The following is a 17889-nucleotide window of genomic DNA, read 5'->3' on the forward strand; positions in this document are numbered from 1 at the left end:
TGAAAGAGAATAAAAAATCCTTTTTTCCACTGGCAAAAGAAGAACCAAGGAGAATCTTCATCCTATACTTGATACAGCAGGGAATGTGGCCACTGAGGATAAGGAGAAGGCTGAGGTCCTCAACGCCTTCTTTACATTTGACTTTAATAGCCAGACCAGTTATCCTCCAGGCATTTTATGCCCTGATATGGAAGTCTGGGATGCTACTCAGAATATACCCACAGTGATTCAGGTGGTGACAGTTGGAGAGCTCCTTCTCCATCTGGACTGTCACAAGTCCATGGGACCAGATGGGCTACACCATCGGGTGCTGAGGGAGCTGGTAGGGGTGATTGCTGAGCCCCTCTCAGCCATCTATCAGCGCTCCTGGTTAACTGGAGATGTCCCAAAGGATTGGAGGCTCACTGATATGACTCTCATCTACAAGAAGGGCTGTAAGGAGGATCCAGGGAACTACAGGCCTGTCAGCCTGACCTTGGTAGCGGGGAAAGTTATGGAGCAAATCATCTTAGGTCAGATCATACAGCACATGCATGGTGTCCAAGGGATCAGGCCCAGCCAGCATGGGTTCATTAAAGGCAGGTCGTGCTTGACCAACCTCATCTCCTTCTATGACTGGGTGACCAGACTGATAGATGAGGGAAGGGCTGTTGATGTAGCCTTCGTAGACTTCAGCAAAGCCTTTAACACAGTCTCTCACAGGCTTCTTCTGGGGAAACTGGCTGCCTGTGGCCTGGACAGGTATACCCTTCTTTGGGTAAGGAACTGGCTAGAGGGCCGTGCCTAGCGGGTAGTGGTGAATGGAGTTAAGTCCAGCTGGTGACCCATTTCAAGTGGTGTCCCCCAGGGGTCGGTACTGGGGCCCATCTTGTTTAATATCTTCACTGATAACCTAGATGAGGGCATTGAGTGTACCCTCAGTAAGTTTGCAGATGATACCAAGGTGATGTCAATCTGCCTGAGGGTAGGGAGGCCCTTCAGAGGGATTTAGACAGTCTGGATCGCTGGGCTGAGGTGTTATATGGTAGAATGATTTCTTTTCCTGTGATAAATTAATTAGACATAAGGATGGAACCTTCTTTTTTCTGAGTGGGACAATAAGACTAGAGAATATATATAAATACACTCTCTCTCTCTCTCTCTCTCTCTTAGTTGTGAATGTTTAAAAAAATTGTGATTCAGAAGATAATCAAAATGTTTTTGATCTTACATCCTATTTTATTTATAATCTTCCATTTTGCTTAGTATTTTCTATTTCATGCATTAATGAAACAGTAATGAATGCAGATAAGATTATACTTACAGTTCACCTTTGCATTCATCACAGAGTGACAAATCATGATCCACCTTATTTGTGGATCTCATTCTGTAAGTAAATTGCCATGTATGGTATTTTGGTGCTGCATGACTGTACTGATTTGTAAATCAGGTCAACATTACAGGCCATATTCAGACCATTCTATGGTTGTAACTTCGTTTTGAATTGTTATTTACCGTTACTTCGTATTTATTTTTCAGTATTTTATTTGCTATCTAATTTGTTTTAAAAAGCTCCTTCATACTGAGCTACAATCCTTGTTAAAATTCACAGCTGTCTTCTCTTTACCTATATTCTAGTCAATTGGTCTATAACTTAGTATAGTATGACAAACTGTTAATGAACCTTTATCAATCTGATGTGATAGGATGCTTTTGAATTTTTAAACTGCTACAATCATACTCTTGGTGGAGCTTTTGTTTTATTTATCCGATTTTGCCATGTATTGGTATGCAGTTTCAATGTCAGTAGAGGAAAAATGATCTAATAAATCTTACTGTTTTTCAAAGAGAGAATTGTGTCATACACAATATCATAAATAAAAAACCATTTATTTCTGCATCCAAAAATGTATTTCTACAGTGACTATTACTTTCATTTTTAATATTTGTAAAACACAATTTTTTAGAAAAATGTCTACTTGACTGCCAAAATTCATTGCTTTAGAAGAAGATATTGGAACTGCTTCAGGAAAACTGAAAACTTGAAACTATGAGAAAGAAATATTTAAATATATGCATAAAATGTTATCTAATGTTTTAAATGAAAGTGCCAAAGAGTGTGGAACTTTTCTTTCTCACAGGTTTTTTGCCGTGTTTTGTGCTAGAGGAATCTTATTCCTTTTCATTGAGCAAGGCAGTTCTTAGCCAAAAATCAAAAAGCCTCCTTATTTTCATGCACAGCAAAAGAGTTAGTCAGTACTGAAGATTAGAGGATATGTCAGGATTTTTTTTCAGAAATGATTCATTTTTTTTCATTTAATCAAATCCTCACTGAGCAAGAAGAGACCTAATTGAATATCCAAATATTTGCATACTTACCTATAGATTGGTAAACATGGAAGCTAATGTTTCTACACTGAGTATTCTTGGTATTTCTCTTTCAATTGTTCACTGAAGCATACAGGTGAGTATCCTAACCACCAGTTGAAGAGTTATGGTTCATTTTTATCCCAGTTTATGTTTAATATATTAAGAAATTGGAACAGCTTTAACATAAGAGAACGAGTTCACCCAATAGTCACTACCACTGCAAAATGCTTTCTATCCTAGTGCTCTTAGCACTTGGGAAAGTGTTTCTCAGTACTACCTGTGAAAGAAAAGAAACAGCTTTAAATCTCCTCAGGCAGACAAAGAAGACATGGGCCAAGGACAGACTAACTCAGCGTGTCTTTGCACAGCAATGAGGAAGTGTGCTAGATCACTCCAAAGTATCAGTAATTAAAAGGATCATAGAATGAGATATTTTCTGTGTTAAAAGGAAGCTAAATAAATAAATAAACAAATAAATAAATAAATCACTGTATTCAGCTTGCTCTTTAATTTTATACTGAATTTATTTGAATAACCTTTTTTAATTAAATAGATAAAACAAGTCATAAATTTTACTAGGATTTAAAATCTGTTCACATGCTATTATGTGGGATCTCTGGGAACAGTTTTGACTTTCATAACTGAGAACAACAGAAATTGATATAAGTTCACTGAAGTGTAAGTGCAATGGAGTGTGAGAAGAAAAATATACATAAATATTAATTTAATTTTTTTTAACCCTATAAGCTGTTAAAAACACAAACTGCTTATATCTAAATTGGTTAAGAGGAGCTTTAAATGCACACTGTAAATATATACTTAACTAATTTATTATATAAATATGTATGTAAGAAATATACTGTTTGTAAATAAATAATCTCACTGAAAATTTTGTATGAGATTAAAATTCAGTGAAAAAAAATAAGAAAGTGGAATGATAAAGAGGTGCAAAAAACATTGTCTACTGCATAATTCAATCTGATAATTGTGGTTTCATAAGATAAATTTCCTATTCTGACATGTGAACACCCACACACTTAAGAAAGAAAAATAATAAAATGAAAAACTGAGTTTTGCATTAAGGAAGGAGGTGTAGGAGTCTGCACATTGTTTCTGCTTACGTGTCGGCCACCAGAAAACTTCAGTCTTCAGAATAGATGCAATTCGTTATATTTTCTGCACTTGGGAAATTTTTAAATTATATTTTCATTTTCTTTCCTAGGAGATGAAGGGAATCTTTTTTCAGCAAATAATGAACAATAGGTTACAACACTGAAAATAACCAATATATAATGCCATTTTTTGCCTTTACCAAATTGAAAAGAAAAAAGAAAGCAAAAAAACACATACTACTAATGTACCCAAGAAACAAACCAAGGAAAAGAAAGCTGTACAATCAAATCAACTATCTGAAGTTCTGCAGACAATTCAGTAACATTTTAAGAATTCTCAGGTGTGTAAAGATGAAGAAGGTAAGACTGATCTATGTATTAGTCATGGATCTGCAGTGAGTGATTCATTACCACTCAAAACACTAATCTTGTCAGTATAATTTGTTGTGCTTTTATCTGTGCATGACAATTCAGTGATCCATTACTTCTTATTTCTGATTCATCTGCATTGTTCTTTTGAAGTTGTCAACAGTTTACGGGCTGGTTCGGCCCGGTTCCATGACCAGCGGGGCGGAGGGATCTGCGGATCCACGCCTCCAGAAAAGGGAAACAGGGGACCCCAAAATATCTGAAAACAACGGCAATAATCTGAGGTGGAACAAACTGATTTACTAAGTATAGTATTAGCAAAGTACAATGAGAGAGAGAGAGTTTGTCTGAATGGTAGATAGGCCTCACCACAATGCTGAGGTGAGAAGTGCAGTCCAGTTGAGTGAATGAAGAAAAGCAGATGGTGAAGCGCAGATGGTGAAGAGCAGGCGAAGAAGAAGGAATCAGGTGACCTTGCACAGAGTTATATCTCCTTGCTGACCGCAAAGCCTCATGGGGAAATGTAGTTCTTCTCCATCGGACAAACATTCGGAACTCGAGCATCAGAAATCACACACAGAATCACAAGGTTGGAAACGACCTGCAAGATCATCCAGTCCAACCACCCTCCCATTCCTATCAGTGCTACTAAACCATCTCTCGTAGCTCCTCATCCAGGCGCCTCTTGAACACTACCAGGGGCGGCGACTCCACCACCTCCCTGGGCAGCCATTCCAGTGCCTGACCACCCTCTGAGAGAAAAAGTTTCTCCTAATATCCAACCTAAACCTCCTCTGGTATAACTTCTTGCCATTTCCTCGGGTCCTACTATTTGCCTGGGAGAAGAGGCCAGACCCTTTTGCACCACAACCTCCCTTCAGGAAGTTGTAGAGTGCAATGAGGTCTCCCCTGAGCCTCCTCTTCTCCAGGCTGAACAATCCCAGCTCCCTCAGCCGCTCCTCGTAAGACTTGTGCTCCAGACCCCTCACCAGTTTCGTTGCCCTTCTCTGGACACGCTCCAGGGCCTCAATGTCTTTCTTGTAGTGAGGGGCCCAAAACTGAACACAGTACTCGAGGTGCAGCCTCACCAGTGCTGAGTACAGGGGGATGATCACCTCCCTGCTCCTGCTGGCCACACTATTTCTAATGCAGGCAATATAACTCCCCAGTGCATTACATAATGTTATGGTGTGGAATACTGATAACCAAAAATCATAAAACCATGACAATGGAATTTTCAGCTTATCATGCAATTATAGAACTACCTGGGTACAAAAGGACCTCAAAGATCATCTAGTTTCAACCCCTCTGCTGTGGGCAGAGTCACCAACCACAGGCTGTCCAAAACCGCATCCAGCCAGCTCTTGAATGCCTCCAGGAATGGGGCATCCACAACCTCCTAGGGCAACCTGTCCCAGTGCATCACTACCCTCTGAGTGAAAATTTTCTCCTAATATCTAACCTAAATCTTCCCAACCTTGGTTTAAAACCATTCCCTCATGTCCTATCACTATTCACTCTCATTAACAGCTGTTCCCCAACATGTTTATACGCTTCTTTCAAATACTGGAAAGCCACAATGAGTTCTCCACAGAGCCTTCTCTTCTCCAAGCTAAACAAGCCCTGTTCCCTCAACCTCTCCTAATAGAAGAGGTCCTCCAGCCCTCTGATCATCTTAGTGGCCCTCCTCTGGACCCACTCCAAGAGCTCCACGTTATTCCTGTACTTGGGCCCCTGGCCTGGATGAAGTGCTTCAGATGGGGCCTCACAAGAACTGAGTAAAGGGGAACAATCACCTCCCTTTCCCTGCTGGCCACCCCTTTTCTAAAGCAGCCCAGAACACAGTTAGCCTTCGGGCTGCAAGCGCACTCTGCTGGCTCGTGTCCAGCTTCTTATCCACCAGGACCTCCAAGTCCTTCTCCAGAGGGCTGCTCTCAAGTAGTTCTTTTTCCAGTCTGTATAAATACCTGGGATTACCCTGGCCCAAGTGCAACACCCTGTTCAACCTCATTAGGTTTTCATGGGCCCACTTGTCCAGCCTGCAGTATGCTATGGAAAACAAAATGAGGAAAAAAAATTAACATGAATGCCCCCTCAACAAAACAAAACAACAGCAACAAACAAATAAAAAACAATTTAAAGACAATTAAGCTTTTAAATACATATATTATCATAAATGTTTAAGTTAATTCTACATGCTTTTGAACTTAAGTATAGCACAAATTTTTCTTAGATTAGCATAATATAAAAAAATTAGAATTGTACTAGGCAACCTTGGTAATTTTAAGAAGGCAGTCATCCCTGTAGATCTTACAAACGTCTTTTATCTGGAGTGATGAACAGCAGCTCACATATGCTGGTAAGTGATCTGTCTGTTCACAGTACTCATACTTTGATTATCCATTATTGCAGTTCCAACTATAACTTGTAAGAGGTATATATAAAATACTGTATTTACCAATGTTGAGAGGATAAGAACTTTGAAAGTAGAATTTACATTTAATATATAGCTTTCAAGTTGATACTTTCCTTTTTTTCTTTTCATCATTTCCTTTAGATAAATGGGAAAGAACAAGCAGATTAACAAACGGAAGCTTGTGATAGAATACCTCAGTTTTCAGTGAAGAAATGAGGAGATAAATATATCTGATTAAAAATCAGATGACTAAAATTGACCTAATAATTGTAGGTTTCTTTTATAGCTAATGACGACACTTCTAAAGTACAATTTAATTCACTTTGAAGTGGAAATCTTCAATGAAAATTTTCATGTTGCAAATTTACCTGTTTATTTTATTACATGGACTCATGTGTTCAAAAAGAAACAAGCATATAGTCTCTCTTCTGCAGCCATTTACTGAAACATGTCCTAAAATTCATGCCTACTTTTTGTATATATAAGCCAAGAAATTTACGCTGTTTTGTAAAGATTCCACTGGCTTGTATTCCAAGACTGCGAGTAAGAAATTGTGACACTGACTACAGCTGATGTTGAGCATAAAAACATAAAGCCAGGTGAAACTTTCCCTTTGACCTCAAGTAAGTGAAATACATATTTTTTTAATGGAAGCAATTTAATTAGTAGATGCTGTTACACTCCACTGTCATTTTCACTTGTACACTTCTGCTGCAACAATATAAACTTTCATTTGCACCCCTCAATCATCCTGTAAAGACAATGTAAATATATTACTCCATATCTGCTCTGAATTAGATTTAACAGATTGCAAAAATAAAGAAAATGAAGATACACACAGGATGTTCTTCATTTTATGTCATTTTCTCAGTAGTATTTCAGTAGTGAAATTGTCATTAAAGGTAGTCAGATTAAGGTCTCTTTCTGTTCAATTCAGCATATGTGTGTTAAGGTAAGTTTTATCCCTCCTTTTAAAGTAAATTAAACTGAATTCTAGATAAGCCTGCATCTCTCCATTGACTCTAAAGGAGTTACTAACTGAAATGAGGATATCTATTCTTCAGCTGAATACATCCAACAGAACTAACTGAATCATAGAGTCATAGAATAGTAGAGGAGAGAAGGGACTTTTGGAGTTCATCCAGTCCTCCTCAAGCAAAATCATCCAAAGCAGATTTTCCAAGACCACGTTCAGACAGCTTGGAAATATCTCCAATAGTAGAGACCCCACAAGCTCCTTGGACATCCTGTTCCAGTGTTTACTCACACTCACAGCAAGAACATGTTTCTTGTATTTCAGTTTGTGCCTGTTGTCTCTTGTTCTGTCACTGAGCACCAACCACCTAAAAGAGCTGACTTCACTCTTCCTTACATAATCCCATCGTATACACTGATGAACTAATCCATGAGCCTTGTCTTCTCTCTCAACAGTCATAGTTCTCAACCTTCACTCATGTGAGTTTCTCCAATCCGTTAATTATCTTTGTAGCCCTGTGTTGGACTCCAGACAAAGAAACCGTAAGGTGTTTGATAAACGGAAAGAAATATTTTCAGATGTTCTACTAGAGTCCATCAATTAGTGAGATTATCTACCACCAAGGAGTGTCTGTATTGCAGATACAAATAACCCTTCAAAGGTAGTAGCTTTTCTGAATCATTTTTTTCTTCATTCTGTCCTCTATAGAGCTTTTCTTTTTTTTTTTTATATATACTTCTTATAGAAGAGGTTTAAATTTATCTTTAACAATTGATTTATCAATTACCTTTCAATTTTGACTCACTTTTCAATTTTTCCTTGAATAAATACAAATTATTATTCAAATGAGTTGCTAGAATTTCTGAATCATTTTCTCTTTGTACTCTTTCTGGCTTTATATATTTTTTATAATGCAAGTCTTTAGTTCGCAAAGCATTTTCATGTTATTACACCATGCTAAACCTTTTAATTATACAGTTCAAATTTTGGGGGGCTGACCTCAAGAACTTATTTTCTATGGCTATGTTCTTTCACATATATGTATGGCAATGACTTCAGGAAATAATATTAATTACATTATTTATGGAAGAAGAAAGTAGCAGTATGTTATGAAACATCTCCTTACTCACTGTACTTGGACTTTTTTGCACTAGGAGAGCTGAGTTGATATACTACTGAGCCTGACTGGCTGGAGTTAATCTTTTTGTAGCAGTCCATACAGTGCCGTACTTCCAGTTTGTAACTAAAACAGCACTGATAACAGCACACTGGTGTTTTCCTTTTACCACTCTGTTGCTGCAGAATGTAGATGCAAGGTACACGAGAAACTTGAAGGAGACAACCTGGGACAGTTGACTCAAATTGGCCAAGTATATTATCTGTATCACAAGACATCGTGCCCAATAGTGAAATCTTGGGGAAAGAAGAAAGAAGTGGGGACAATTTTGATTGTTACACCTGTCTTTCCAAGTAACCATTACATGTGTAGAAGTCATGTATTCAGAATTCAAGTGGCTAAGAATCATAGAACTCTTTGGAATTTAAACACTACTCTATGTATATGCTATCTTTGGTAAAAGTAACAAAAAGAACCTTAAAATGGTGAAAAAAAAAACCCTTAAAGCTGGTGAAATATAGTAAAAAAACACATTTATATAAACTCAAACTCTTATTTAAAAAAATCACTCAATACTAAACCTTACACAAATATTCCAAGATATTTTAGTTGGTTTGTAAATCAAACAAGCCTTTTATTAACTTTTTTTCATGAGTATTTTCTGGCCTACTGTTTTATTTTACTGAAATCCTTTTTTTCATCATTCAACTGTTACTGCTCATGAGTAAGGCATTATCAAATTCGGAATTTAGAATGATGATAATTATATGGGGGTGTTATGGAAACTTTGCCTTAGTCCCATCTTTGATGAGTATAATGCCTAATATTACTGCATTAGATAAAGCCTTGTGTCATGGAGTTGACCAGATCAATCTATGTCTGTGACAGGGGCAGCAGGCCTCTGCCCTCCCCCCCTCCCACCCCAGTGCCACAAAAAATGGGAAGGAAGGAAGGAAGGGAGGAAAAGAACAGCAGCAACAATCTATGGAGGAAAACTTATTTTACTATAACATCGGAATACAAGATAACACAATATATACAATTTAATTGAAATTGAGATGAATAAATCAGACGAGAGAGAGAGTTCCCAGGACCGAGTCAAACCTGAACAGCTTGGAACAGCTAGGAAAGCACCCTCCAGCACCCACTGCAAGGCACCAAGAGAGCGCCCCCCCCCACCCGGAAGGGCCAGATCCCGTGACTTCTGTAATGTACAGGGATAGGTACCTGGGACTGGGGCATTAACACTTTAATACCCTGTACACTACATGATGTTTTGATGTGGAATACTGAAACCCAAAAACAAAAAAAACATAGAACCATGACATTCCACCCCTTATTCTACATCGTTACATCATGCTTAAAACATATATACAGATATACAAACAAACAAAAAATGATTAAAATGCATCACACACACATGGCTATATACATATACATAGAATTAGTAACTGCACTCCCCAGCATCAAGTTACCTTGTGGTACACATTGGACATCCCCATTCTTCTGCATTACCCACCAAGTGGATCCTGGTCCCTGGGCAAAAACTGTACCACGGAGAGGTTTGCCCTTTCCAGAAGCTGGAAGAACCCAAACTGCCTTTCCTAACATGTTCTTTACATGTACAACGGGGACTTTATCTCCCTCTACGGTATGTAGGGAACTGGATTGGTTAGGACCATCACGATTGATAGATCCTCTGGTATTGACTAACCAGGTGGCTTCTGCCAAATGCTTCTCCCAGTGCTTAAATGTTCCGCCACCCAGTGCTTTTAGCATCATTTTTAACAATCCACTGTATCGTTCAATTTTACCAGAGGCTGGTGCATGGTAGGGAATATGGTAAATCCACTCAATGCCATGATCTTTGGCCCAAGTATTTACAAGAGAATTTTTGAAATTAGTCCCATTATCTGACTCAATTCTTTCCAGAAAAGATTGTGTCTCTCTTTTGCTAGTGGGTGGAGACATAGCAGTGATTTTGTCGATCACATCTGTCGGGATGTGACGACGGCCATCTTGCCACTTTATACCTAGGAACTGAATCTCCTGGGCAGGTCCTTTCACTTTGCTTCACTTAATAGCAAAACCAGCACTCAGAAGAATTTGGATTATTCGCTTTCCTTTCGTGAAGACTTCTTCTGCTGTATCGCACCACACAATGATGTCATCAATGTACTGCAGGTGTTCAGGAGCACTGCTCTGTTCCAATACAGTTTGGATCAACCCATGGCAAATGGTCGGGCTGTGTTTCCACCCCTGGAGCAAACGGTTCCAGGTATACTGAACGCCCCTCCATGTGAAAACAAACTGTGGCTTACATTCTTTGGCCAAAGGAATGGAAAAGAAGGCATTAGCAATGTCAGTGGTGGCATACCATTTGGCTGCTTTTGACTCCAGTTCATACTGGAGTTCTAGCATGTCCGGCACAGCAGCACTCAGTGGGGGTGTGACTTCATTCAGGCCACGGTAGTCTACCGTCAGCCTCCATTCTCCACTGGCTTTACGCACTGGCCATATGGGGCTGTTAAAAGGCAAGTGAGTTTTGCTGATCACTCCCTGGCTCTCTAGTTGACGAATTAACTTATGAATGGGGAGCAAAGAATCTCTGTTGGTGCGGTACTGACGCCTGTGCACCGTTTTTGTAGCAATCGGTACTTGTTGCTCTTTTACTTGCAGCAACCCCACAACAGATGGATCTTCTGACAGGCCAGGCAAAACAGACAGTTTTGTACAGTAGTGTACAGCATATTAAAGTGTTAATGCCCCAGTTCCAGGTACCTATCCCTGTACGTTACATGATGTTTTGATGTGGAATACTGAAACCCAAAAACAAAAAAAACATAGAACCATGACACCTTGATATGACTAGATTGGCAGATTTAAGTTGGAAATGAAACTCTAGCTTAGCATGCTAAATTAACCACAGTAGGTTCTTAAAACACCGAAGCTATGGACCAGAGGTAAAAAAAAACACATTGCCCAGTATATCTATTCCTAGTGTTAAAAAGGAAATATTTGTTCCAAGTTTTAAAATAGTTTCTGCCTTACTAAGATACTAAGACTTCTTCAGTATGCATTACTAATAAGTGCCCCTAGGAGATCTGTTAGATATATTAAAAGCAGAAGATACACTTCCAAAAATAGTATGCAATCTACTATGTGATATGGGATTTAACTGACCTGACACAGATGTCTGTGTGTGACCTGGATACCAACACAACTACTTTTGTCACTGGAAAATTAGTCAATAACTTCAGTGGAGTCTAGAGAACTGTTCAGTTTACCCTAAAGCAGGCACTCCCATGTGATGTCTAGACACTGTATCTCAAGACTTCATCAACTGTATTCATTCAATTCTAAGACCTCCACTGAACGCAGTTGGTACTTAATATGTAGTTCAGATGTAGACCTTTCCACTGTAAACACGAAGTTAGAGACACCTGAATCCCACCTAAATTAGGGTAATTATTATTATTATTATGTTTTTATTGGTCAACTTAGGAAGATAAAATATTATTACGTATTTTAAATATGTTATTTTGAATGGAAGGAAAGAGGGAAGACTGATAGAACTGAATTGCTGCTAGTTTGATTACTGGAAAAGGATAGTGTCTCTAATTGCATGACACAGAGCACTGTCACTTGAATAAGAAAAAACAAAAAAAAATTGTATACATTTAAACTGTGAGAACAAGACATATTTTCTGTCTTCTACATCTTAATACACATTCTGCTTCTTATAGAATTTTGCAAGTGTGTTCCAAAACTATTTGCTAACTATCTAAGATTATGATCTAGAATTCTTGCTTTAGGGTTTGTATGTATATATATATGAATAATAGCATATATAAAAAATAACAATCATATGAACAATTTAGCCATCATTCTTTATTAACAAATTTATTAACAAATAGCGTATTTCGCCAAATTGAGAATAACTGGAAATTGGACCTCACTGTGAAGTTATGATGAATAGTCTGCTCCTACAGTCAGTACTTCTTGTGGAATGTTGGATGCAAAAGTAACAATGTAGAGTACGCATTAGGAGATTCTTCAATGAAGTTTTGCTTTTCACAGATGGAGTTGGCATCGTGAGTATGATGTTGGAATGCATGGCTCTTTGGTTATATCTGCATTTTCCAAAGAGAACTGGAAGATGAGGATGTTTTCCTACACATGTATATGTGTATATTAGCTGTTGCCACACAGCTCTGAAAATACCAAGGCTGAAATTGAACCTTCAACCATATTGGCTATATAGACAGAACACTGGCAATATCAAATAAAAATATGAAGTCCTGGTTTATATTTATTTTTCATGCAGGACAGTGGGACAGAGTGTTGAAAAAGAGGCCAGAGCTCTGTTTACTACAGTAGTTGCCATGGAAGCCAGAAATATAAGAGATGTGATGAACCCCTGGTAATGTCAAAGATGGTAGTAGAGATTTGGCTGTGTCAAACGGTTACTATGGAACGCTGATTTCATCAGAGATGAGATTAAAGCTCTGACTGTGTCAGAAATGAGAACAGAGTTCTGAGTATCTCATTATTTGCCTCTGATATGTGGATGTATTATAGATAGACAGGAATGGACTGTTTCAAATTTGAGCAAAGAGCTGTGGCTATGTCAATAGTTGCCTTTGAGTTATTATTTTATCATCATACAGGAATACATTTTCATCATATCTACTATTTATCTTGTATGTCAGACAGAAGAATAGATTTACTTTTATATATATATATATTTGAGATAGAGATAGATATCTTACTGTGTCAAAGATTTACAAGGATCTCTGTCTGGGATCAACATTGATATATCAGAAACATAAAGTTATATCCATATAGGAGCACGTGACAGGAGCTGCTTGTTTATTAAACTATCTTATACATAGAAAGATGATATAATTGGGAGGATAGTACACACAGAAAATGTAAGAATGTAAGAATGAATCTTTATACCTATGAAGAATTAAGCTTGTTTTTGTCTAAATCATGCGTATGTACCAAGTTACATTAGTACAAAAATCTAATCATGTACTGGTCATTTAATGCCTGTTTTGCTGAACATGATAATGCTTATATATGAAAAATAGGAATGTGCTCCTATTTTTGTCAGATGTGCACTTGACTATCTTTTCTCTGCTGGATTTCTTGTTTCCAGAGAGCAGCAGGAAGCTCTTAAAGTGATTTTGTCCTGAAACTGCAATAAAATGCATATATTGAAAAAGTCGTAATAGAGTTTCTGATTTTGTTTTACAAATATCTCTGTACCAATAAATGTAATGGGAATCCCCATTTTCAATTAATTAATTAATTAATTAATTAATTAAATCTGAACATCCTCATTAAAGTTGTTCAAGATTATGATCTAGTTAAGATAGCGAAAGATTTTTAGGAATTTTGTGTATAAAATAACAGCTGTGCAAAACAACTTTTGAGGAGGCTGGGTTATGAAAACTTTGGCTATATCAATGATACCTTTATAAGGCAATGATTGCTTTAAAATAAATTAGGAAGAAATATTTGGAAAGAAAAAAATAATGAAATGTATCTCCTAACAGGCAAGGAAGATGGACCTTTCTATGTGGAAAAAAGAAAAAAAAAAGAGAGTAAGAGAGTTCTGTTAATATTTGTTATAGATTTATTATGGTTCTTATCAAATATGACCAAACAACCCCAAATACTTGAGGTATACTTAAATGTTTTGTTTCTTTTTTTTTTTTCCAAAATTACTGAGTGTTTTCTCTAGCACAAATAATAATGGTCATAGTTAAATTTATGGTGGAAGATGTAGTTTTCTTTTCCTCAGTTGAGCCTAATCAGTAATTTTGCCCAAGATACTGTATATGACAACATTATGACTCCTATTTCTCTAAAAAACTTCTTCTACTCTACTTTTAAACATCCCTCCAGTGCAGAACTGACTGGAACTCAAAGGAAGACAGTATTGGGAAACAAATAGTCTAGCTGAAGAAAAGGTAACTTTCTGAGATGAAGAGAGGAGAGAAAGGTCATGTTAAGCTTTCCTGTTCTTGTGCAATATTAATTTATCTTTTTTGTTCTAAATATAGAAATTAATACAATGCGTATGATTAACTGAATTTTGAATTGTTGTGGTCAGATTTATGCCAGATGACATTGCTTTGTCAGATCTATGCTAGGTAACATTGTACTATATTATGTGTACTCGTTAAGACAACTATTTAAATTGTAAATAAAGCTGAATTAGAAGTACACAACATGTCATTATAAAAATCATATTTTGCACTTTATTAATTAGTACTTTGGGGTTGTTTATATTTATCCATCAGCTCCATCTGGGCCAGCAGCAAGGTACCTCATAAAGGTACAGATAATGAGCTGTTATACTTCTACATAAACATCTTGTGTTTTGTTGTCAAAGTCTGTTTGTAAGCATGTTCAGATTTTCAGATTGAGATAGTGTGATACAAAAGAGAAAACATGAAAACAAGTAAAATTTTCCCTTATTTTTATAATGAAGTGATGGATTGAAGTTAAAAGGCAAAGAGGAATTCTCAAATTCACAGCCACTGAAAATTCTCTGTGGAACTTTTTCATCAGCAATTTTCCATTTTTTTTTTTTGTGCATGTGTGTCTGAAATTAGCATTTTGAAATCTATGGCTTGAAGACTAATTAAAAGGCAATATTAGATTCAACCTTCTCTTCCTTCAGAATCAAAACACCCATCTGTTCTTGGACTTAAGGTTTATGCTGTGTTTCTCTATCAAATATGGCAACTACGGAAAGATTCTTCCCAAACTCAAGGAAAAAAAAGTTTTCCGAAGATTTTTGTATGATTCTGAAATATATGACTGTGTTTTGCTTTTAATATGGATTAATGACAAAACAATATGGCAGAGTATAATTTTTCAGGATATGTAGGTTTTATTCCCCGAAGCCATGTTATAGTACTCAAACAGGATAAAGACCAGCCTTTCCAAATGACAGTGTATATAAAATAAGTAAATGAAAAATATTTACATTGGGCCATTACGACCTCTATGCTCTTTGTTTTACATTACTTGTCTAAAATAAAATTGTATACTATATTTAACGCTGTTCACCTGTATATTCTATTATACTCAGTGCAGTTTGCAGTGACAATTTCTATTTATCAAGCAAACTGCATTTTTTAACATAGCTGCAATGGAAATTAGAAGTCAATAGATAAAGAAGCATTGCAGAGGAAAGTATAGTTCTGATACTAGATGGCAGGAGTTTGTCTTCTGACATCAGAAATTAAAGAACTCACATGCACAAAAGAGAAGTATGGCATACTTGCTCAGAATACATTTCTCTGACAAGAGAAGAGAAAACCAATAGTCATATAACTAAGAGTTTTCTAAATCAAATTATTTTCAGCTATGAACTCCCAGAAGAAAACTTGGTCAAAAGAAGACAAAAGAATTAATGGCAACAGATAATCAACAACCAAATTAATTTAATAGAGGGTAGAACAAGACAGATTGAATTACTGACTTTATATACAGGTTAGGCCTCAAAGTTTGTGTTGTCATTTAAAACCATCTCTGTACTTAAATCCTTTAAGAATGATGTTTCGAAGGGTACTTTGTATCCAAGGTGTTATTTATTTCTTTCTCCCTCTTTTTTTCTTCAGACACTGTTTTAAATATCTTACTTACAAAGAAATAAACATATTTATCTGACCTTGTACAGTTCAGTACAGTCTGATTCTTGCAGAAGAAGATAAGATTCTAACAACAATTATACTGTGTTATCATCTAGCATTTTTTTACAATTAATTAACTAGGAAGAAATAAAGGAGAGTAAGAACAATACTGTGATGGCTAATTATAGGGTCTTATTTGCTAGTTTGTCAAATTTTACTTTTCTAGCTTTTCTATTCTAGACTCTTATAAAGAGTATTCTGAAAGAAGCCAGGTTGCACCCTCTTTGCACTCTTCCATTGGGTCTATAGGTACTAGATCTCCATGATCCTCTCTTCTATGGGCTCAACAGTTCCAAATCTTTCAGACTGTCCTCAAAGGAGAGACATTCCTGTCCCATAATAGTCCTAGAATCCTTCCAGTACATCCAGATCACTTTTGTACTGAAAGAGCCCAGAATAAATGCAGTAGTCCAAATATGGCCCCACCAATACCAAATAGAGCAGAATACTTTGCCTAATGCAGCCAGAAATAACATTAGCCATCTTTGTGGAAAGGTCACATTGCTGACTCAGATTCAACTTGTCTACCAGAAATCCTAGGCCTTTTTCTACAAAGCTGCTTTGCACCACAGTGACTCCCAGAATCTGCTGGTGCCTAGGTTTGCTCATTCTCAGAAGGCAGGACTTTGCACTTGTCCATGTTTAACTTCATGAGATTCTTGTTAATCAATTTCTCCAGCCTTTCAAGGGTGGTGGTATGGCCCTCTGAAATATCAACCACTGCCTCAAATTTGTATCGTTTTCGAATTTAGTAGAAGTGAACTGTAACCTACTGTCCAGATCATTAAGTCAGACCAGACTGTACTTAATATTTATGTCTGGGGTTCAGCTTGTTACTGGCATCCATATACTTTTTTTTATATTTACATTTGTACCAGTTAGCCAATAAATTCTACTGAAGTCTAGCTTTTGGTCAAATCTACCCTCAGCCTTCATCTTTCAAAAGTAAGATAATTACTTCTATTCTCTTGTTGAATAATAAAGATCCCTCTAATAAGGTATAAAGTTCAATAATGATGATTCATCTTAGCATCCTAGTAAACTTTTATTCACATGATCTTGTTGGTTTCATTTTACCTTGAGCATGGGAGACTAGAATTCTATAAAGTAATTCAGATTAGGACAAAGAAACATCTTACACATTGATCATAGAACCATAGAATCATAGAATCACCAAGGTTGGAAAGGATCTACAAGATTATCCAGTCCACATATCATCAATAGTTCTCACTAATCATGTCCCTCAACACGGCATCTAAACATTTTGAACAACTCCAGTTTTGGTGACTCCACCACTTCCCTGAGCAGCCCATTCCAGTGCCTGATCATTCTTTTGGAAAAGTAGTATTTCCTAATGTCTAGCCTGAATCTCCCCTGACACAACTTAGGGCCACTCCCTCTAGTCCTATCACTAGTTACATGAGAGAAGAGGCTGATCCCCAGCTCACTGCAACCTCTCTTCAGGTAGTTATAGAAAGCAATAAGGTCTCCTCTGAGCCTCCTCTTCTCCAGGCCACCTGGGCACACTTCTGGCTCACATTCAGCCAAGCATCGAGCTATATCCCCAGGTCTATTTCCTATATGCGGTCTTCCAGCAACTCTGCCTCAAGCCTGTAGCGTTGCCTGGGATTATCATGGCTGAAATGTAGGGCCTTGCTACCCAAGGCAGATCAATGCTTCCTGTCAGCTTGGTGTCATCTTCAAAGTTACTGAGGGTGCCCTCAATGAGGGTCCTCATCCAGGTCATCAATAAAGATAGTGAAGAGGACTCTTAACCTGTGAGTTCTACTTCCTGAGCTGCTTGATCACAAAATACTTGTGCTCAATTCCTTTCC

The sequence above is a fragment of the Lagopus muta genome, chromosome 1 (genome assembly GCF_023343835.1).
Source record: "Lagopus muta isolate bLagMut1 chromosome 1, bLagMut1 primary, whole genome shotgun sequence".
Classification (NCBI taxonomy): Eukaryota; Metazoa; Chordata; class Aves; order Galliformes; family Phasianidae; genus Lagopus; species Lagopus muta.